This window comes from Nycticebus coucang, chromosome 19 (assembly GCF_027406575.1).
Source record: "Nycticebus coucang isolate mNycCou1 chromosome 19, mNycCou1.pri, whole genome shotgun sequence".
NCBI classification, from domain to species: domain Eukaryota; kingdom Metazoa; phylum Chordata; class Mammalia; order Primates; family Lorisidae; genus Nycticebus; species Nycticebus coucang.
This window is the reverse complement of record NC_069798.1, coordinates 31804023-31810358: the sequence shown is the minus strand read 5'-3', so window position 1 is coordinate 31810358 and position 6336 is coordinate 31804023.

Genomic DNA, 6336 nt, shown 5'->3' with positions numbered 1-6336 from the left:
CTCCTCCCATTTCTCTTCTTTTCTGAATTGTACTTAAACACTGAAGTCCCCTTCATCCTGTTCTCCATATCTATTAGTTTCATATGATATTTTCTACCTCCTTATCTATCTATATTCAGGATAATTACTTCTAATTTACTCTATTCTTTGCTACTTTTCTCTTTAGCTGTATTTAATTTGCTATTTTATAATATATTGTTTAAATACACTTATTAATGTTATAATTTTCTAATCTTTCAAATTTGTCTGATCTCTTTTGGTGGTGTCTTGCTCTTAAACACAATATTGACAAAATTTTATTTCTTTAACTTATTTTTAAAAACATCTATTTCTGATAATTATAATTTTAGAAGTCATAGGGTTCTAAATATATAATATAAATAAAAATTTTAAAAATATATAAATATACATAAATATATGGTTTATATTATATATAGTTTATTGTTTTGGTTGATTTTCACTCCCACTTGTTGATTTTTTTGCTTTTATTTGTTTTTCTGCCAATGAATATTTAGCTAGACATCATATGTGTAAATTCTCATTGCCCCGAATGGAAGACACTTTTCTTCAGAAATATGATTCTTCTTAGAATTTCGAAGATGCTACCAACTATAGAACACTTTAATTTACTCTTAATTTGTGTTTTATATCTGAGCTGTGTAAATCTGAATTCCAGACCCATGCAATAGCAAGCTTATTATTACAAGTTGCAGAAAAATTTGTTACATTTTAATATAATAATAAATTATAATCAACGTTTTCTCTGAGGGTCTTTTCATTAGTATAATCACTCTTCCTCTGTGTGTGTGTTGTGTGTGTGTATCATCTAGAAACACAGCACCTGAACTTGCTTTTATAACAGTTGGATTGTTTCCTATATTACACTATTACTGAAAATGTAACTACTGGGAGATTCTGGATTTATGTGACGTAGAAGTTGTCTCATGCTGAACATTCTCACTCTGTACGAACCTAAGACCTAGTTTCTTTTCCTAACATGTCTGTATTTTAATTCCCAAATCTCCAGGCATCAGGAATCAGAAAATTTCCAACCTTTCTGATCTCTTAACACTTCCATTTTAGCTCAATGGAAAGAGTTTTTTATTTTGATAGAAATAATTTATCCATGTCTTGATACCATCAATATCTTCAAAAAGATATTCCTTATGATTCATCCAGCTCTTAGATGTTTTCTACTGGTAAAGTCTTTTAATATATGTGGTCTTCTATATTCTCTGAAGCATATTTTTAGAACATGTTTGTCTTTTTCTTTTTAGCCCATCTATCTCACCATGCTTTTATTCTTATGTTTTGTTATTTCAATATGCTTCCCGTCGTCTCTCTGGCTTATGATTAACTTCAGGTTAGCTAGCATTTAGGCATGTTGGCTTATTGGGAATCACATCTGGAGATTTGAGTAGGGGTTTTGCAGATGGTAAAAGGAAAACTGACCAGTCCTATTCTTAGAGGTTATATTGATGAACAATGCCAAATGATACCAAACTAAAAGGAAGAGAAATGAAACAAGAAGTGAAAAGCTTACAAAAAAAGAAAAAGGTTACTATTACCTTGGTTGCTGTGGGAGAGAACAAAAATATACAAAGGCATGCAGTGAATGCAGCAAACACACCTGTCCAAGTCACACATCAAAAGAAGAAAATAAATGAAAAGAACATGCAGATAATGTGATAAAAGTGTTGTTAGTTACTTGTATAATAATATGTAAAATATAAAAGTTATATTATGTATAGTTTATATAAAAAGAAAAGGAAAGGAAAGGAAAGAAAAAAAAGAAAAGGAAAGGAAAGGTAGAAAAGAAAAGAAAAAGAAAGGAAAGGAAAAAAGAAAAGAAAAGAAAGGAAAGCCAAAGAAACTGGTTCTCTGCTCAGGAACAAATTGTAGTATAATAGGAAAGACAAGTGTGTGATATAATTATTATAAAATATTCTATAAAAAAATCTTAAACCCAACTAGTTGACCCCTTTATAATTTATTAGTTGTTCATTACAAGAGTGTGTATTAGAGAGCATACATTGATATTTCTACTATTAAGAAAAATAAAAGGTTCAAGCAATATGTCTCATCCACATAGTCACTCATTTGATCCATCCTTACAGATCATTTTCATTACATACTCCACCTTCCCATGGAAACCAGAGTGCTGTGTACAAAAGTGTGGATAGAAAATCAAGGAAATTACTTATGTAAAATTATGTACAGTAAAGTCATATTTACCAAACTATATTTTAGCTCAAGCACATCTGAATAACAGCTGAATAACTTCATTCAACATCATTCCTAGTAGTAACATGATTGATTGTGGTCCAATGACTAATGCACTTTCTAGGCTGTATAAGATTAATAAGCAATCTCTCTCTATATATAAATTGGAAAAGGTGTGACATAATTAGGTAAACAATCCTACCTCCCTCTGCATTGTAATGAAACAAACAAACAGAATTAAAGGGCACTTATCTGGTAGTGTTTTATACTTGGACAACACTTTGCGCACATTCTAGGTGATACCATCACTATTATAGAAAGAGGGCCGCAGGCGTCTCAAACACCAGTTTTTTCTCACTCTATCCTATCGAAAGAGCCTATGTATGAACAAGAATATAAAACTTCTCAGAGTGTACACCTTGGGGGAATTTTTAACCTCTTAGATGTATCTAGAAGCATAAGAAACATTGAAAATACATTTAAGGCAGAAAAGTTAAGAAATGAATTTTTTAAAGTACTCTGAATGAACTCTGGAGAGTAATAAGGAAACATCATTTAATTCTGGATCTGTCTTTAAATGGTCTGAAGATGTTGAGCAGTCATTAAGCTTTTCTGAATCACAGTTTCATCATCTGTAAAATAATGATTGATTGTGTTAGGTAACTATGATCTCTTCTACACTTAACAATCTATTATTTTATGAAAATTAGGCCAGTAGGACAGGATTTATTTTAATCAAAGGGAATATCACTTCAGAGAAGCTAAATGAGGAGAAAGAGGTCAGAGTTTGGTCCTGGACTTGCTCTCTAGAGCTGGAAGACTGATGTTGCTAAGGAGGTGGAACTGGGTAGATACATTTTTTATATGGCACATGCTGGCTTAAATATAAGCAAAAGGTTTGAGTGGGATATTTCTGAGTGCCAATAAAGCGCAAGAGGAAAAGAGCAATAGGATTGTGTCAGAAAGTATCAATTTGGAAATCATATTCACAGAATTATAGCACTGGCATTTAGGGACTGATATTAAGATTATTTGTCTATGAGTTAACTGAAGTTCAAAGACATAAAATAACTTGCCCAATTTTTATAGGCTGACTAAAAACGGGAGATTAAATTAACCATGGTGTAAAGTTCCATCAGTTCACTTTTTACAAGATATTCCAGATTAAAAAAGGATGCTAATTCCTAGGAGTAAGGGAAACCTCAGGAATTAGTGTCCAATTTACAATTCATACAAATTCAGAAAATCTAGATAACTCAACAATAAATTATGGTGCCTCCACAAGTCTATATGATCTACATTTTGTGTTGCTGATGCAATGAGATTTTCTAAAAAAAAATCAGAGAACTAATATTTCATATCTGCTCCTTTGTATCTTGCAACATGCTTTCTGGTCAAGTACCCTATCTCAGGAGCGGGTATTGATTTTTTATTTTTTTCCAGTTTCACCTTCGCCCACCTCATTCCAATAGCTTCTAGCTAGTAATTATAAAATGCTAAAAGCACAGTAAGTCACAGAGTTCCCCATACTTATTTGGTATGTTAAAAAGCTAGCTATGGCTCAATAATAAAATAACATTATTGATAATAGTGAGTTTGGTGGGAGAAGCAGTATCATGTCACTCCCTCCCACAGAGGAAAAGGTGGATTTTCAGTCATAAGCTGGCAGTTACCACTCAGAGCATAAAATCCCACTTATTCTGCTCTCAGTTTTATGTTACTAAGATTTTCAAAGCTGAAATTTATGCTGGGAAACGTAGAACTTCGGTCTACCTAAGAAGAACCTGGTTTCCATATCAAATTGTATGTTTTCTAGTCCTGGGTCTATCACCATGTACTGCCATTACTAGTGACCTAACTTAAGTGGGGGAGGGAGAGGAGAAGGTAACACTTGTTTCTATTTGTGAAAGGGGAAACATACCTTTTCTAATCACTTTGAAACACTTTTATTAGGAGCAAATGTCAATACTTGGAAAAAATGTTTGGTTTTGTGTTTGTATTTGCACACACAAAATGTGATTTACATAGTTTTTTAATGAATGGAGGCATATTTTACAAGTATTTTCAAAAACAATAAACATTTTCATTGTTTCTCTGGGTAATAAAAATTACCTAATCTCTTTGTATTTTTGTAGAGTGTAATTTGATGGTTAAGAGAGTTGGAGTTGTAAGTGACCAGACTCAGTAAGTATTTCCAAACTAAAATCTATGCTGACCCCCTCCTTTGAGACTTACCATGATCAGGTTTCTATTCTGCTAAGAACATAGGGAACAAAACCCCAAGGATTGTTTTACCTATTAATAGCACTCATTTGAAATCCAAGGGAACCTGGATTCTTGAAATTTTAGTGAGGAAATTACACTATTGCCAAATAATAGCAGGCTAAGAGAAAATAAATGTGCGATTTCACAACAGCAAGATGAAAGAAGCTTTGCCTATGGCATGAAAAGATCTGAACAAAAAAAGTGTCAAAAAACATCTAATCACCCAGATATTTATGCTAAATGTCAATGTATGTATGGAAATCAGAACTACATTGAAATACTGTTTTTCTATCTGTTACTATTTTCAGGATCCTCTGCTATGATGGAGATGTTCCCCGTATAACTGTGCTTTCTAGTAGGGCAACCAGTTGCTGAATGTGGTTATGTAGGATTTGAAATATGTCTAGCACAGTTGAGGAACTGAACGTTTAGTCTTATTATTTGATTTACTATTTTACTTTATTTCACATTATTGTGGCAAGGGCATGTAACATGAGCTCTATGTTCTTAACAAATGTTTATGTGTACTCTACAGAATTACCTACAGACACAGTGTTGTACAACAGATAAGTAGAGCCTATTCATTTTGTATAACTGAAGCTTTATGCCCACTGAATAGCAACTCCTAACTTCTGCTTCCTCCCAGACCCTGGAGGCCACCATTCTCTCTCTGCTTCTATGAGTTTGACCATTTCAGACAGCTGGGTCTGTGGAATCATAGAGTATTTGTGTTTTTATTGACTGGCTTATTTCACTAAGTATAATGTCCTCAAGCGTCGTTCATATTACCACATATTACAAAATTTCCTTTTTTTAAGATGAATAATATTTCATAGTATGTATACAGCACATTTTCTTTATACATTCATCTATCAGTAGACATTTAGGTTCTTTTTCCATCCTGGCTATTGTGAATAGTGCTACAATAAGCATGAGAGTTCTGATAGATACCTGTTTAAGATCTTAATTTTAATTCATTTGATTAAATGCCAAAGAATGGGATAATATCTTTATTTTCAATTTTTTGAGGAACCTCCTGTGTATTATTTTCCATGGAAGTTACACCATTTTGCATTCACATCAGCAGTGTTCAAGGGTACCAATTTCCTCACCAATGCTGTTGCCATGTTTGTTTGCTTGTTTTCTGGGACAGCGTCTCACTTTGTCACCCTGGGTAGAGTGCCGTGACATCACAGCTTACAGCAACCTCAAAATCTTGGGCTTAAGTTATTCTCTTGCCTCAGCCTTCCAAGTAGCTGGGACTACAGGCAACCACCACACTGCCTGGCTGTTTCTAGAGATGGGGCTCTGGCTCTGGCAAAGGCTGGTCTTGAACTCCCAGGTTCAAGCAATCCACCTGCCTCCCTCTTTCAGCGTGCTAGGCTTATAGATGTGAGCCACCACACTTGCTTGTTTTTATATTGATGGTAGCCATCCTAACACAAATGAGATGACATCTCATTGTGGTTTTAATTTGCATATTCCACATATGTAGAGACATTGGACATCTTTTCAAAGACTTTTGGGCCATTTGTATTCCATTTAGAGAAATGTTTGTTCCAGATTTGGTATTATATTGTTTTTCTTTATTGAGTTGTACAGGTTCCTATACCTTTTGGAAATTAATTCTATATCACATGCATGCTTCGCAGACATTTTTGGCCTTTCTGTGGGCTACCTATTCACTTTCCTTGTCATTTTGTTTGCATCTGTATAGCAAAGTCCATGAAAGCATCCCCCAGACCAATTTCTTCTGTACTCTATGTTTTCTTCTAGGATTTTTACAGTTTTATCTTTTATTTCTACGTCTTTAAGCCATGTTTGATTGGCTTTCACATATATTGTAAC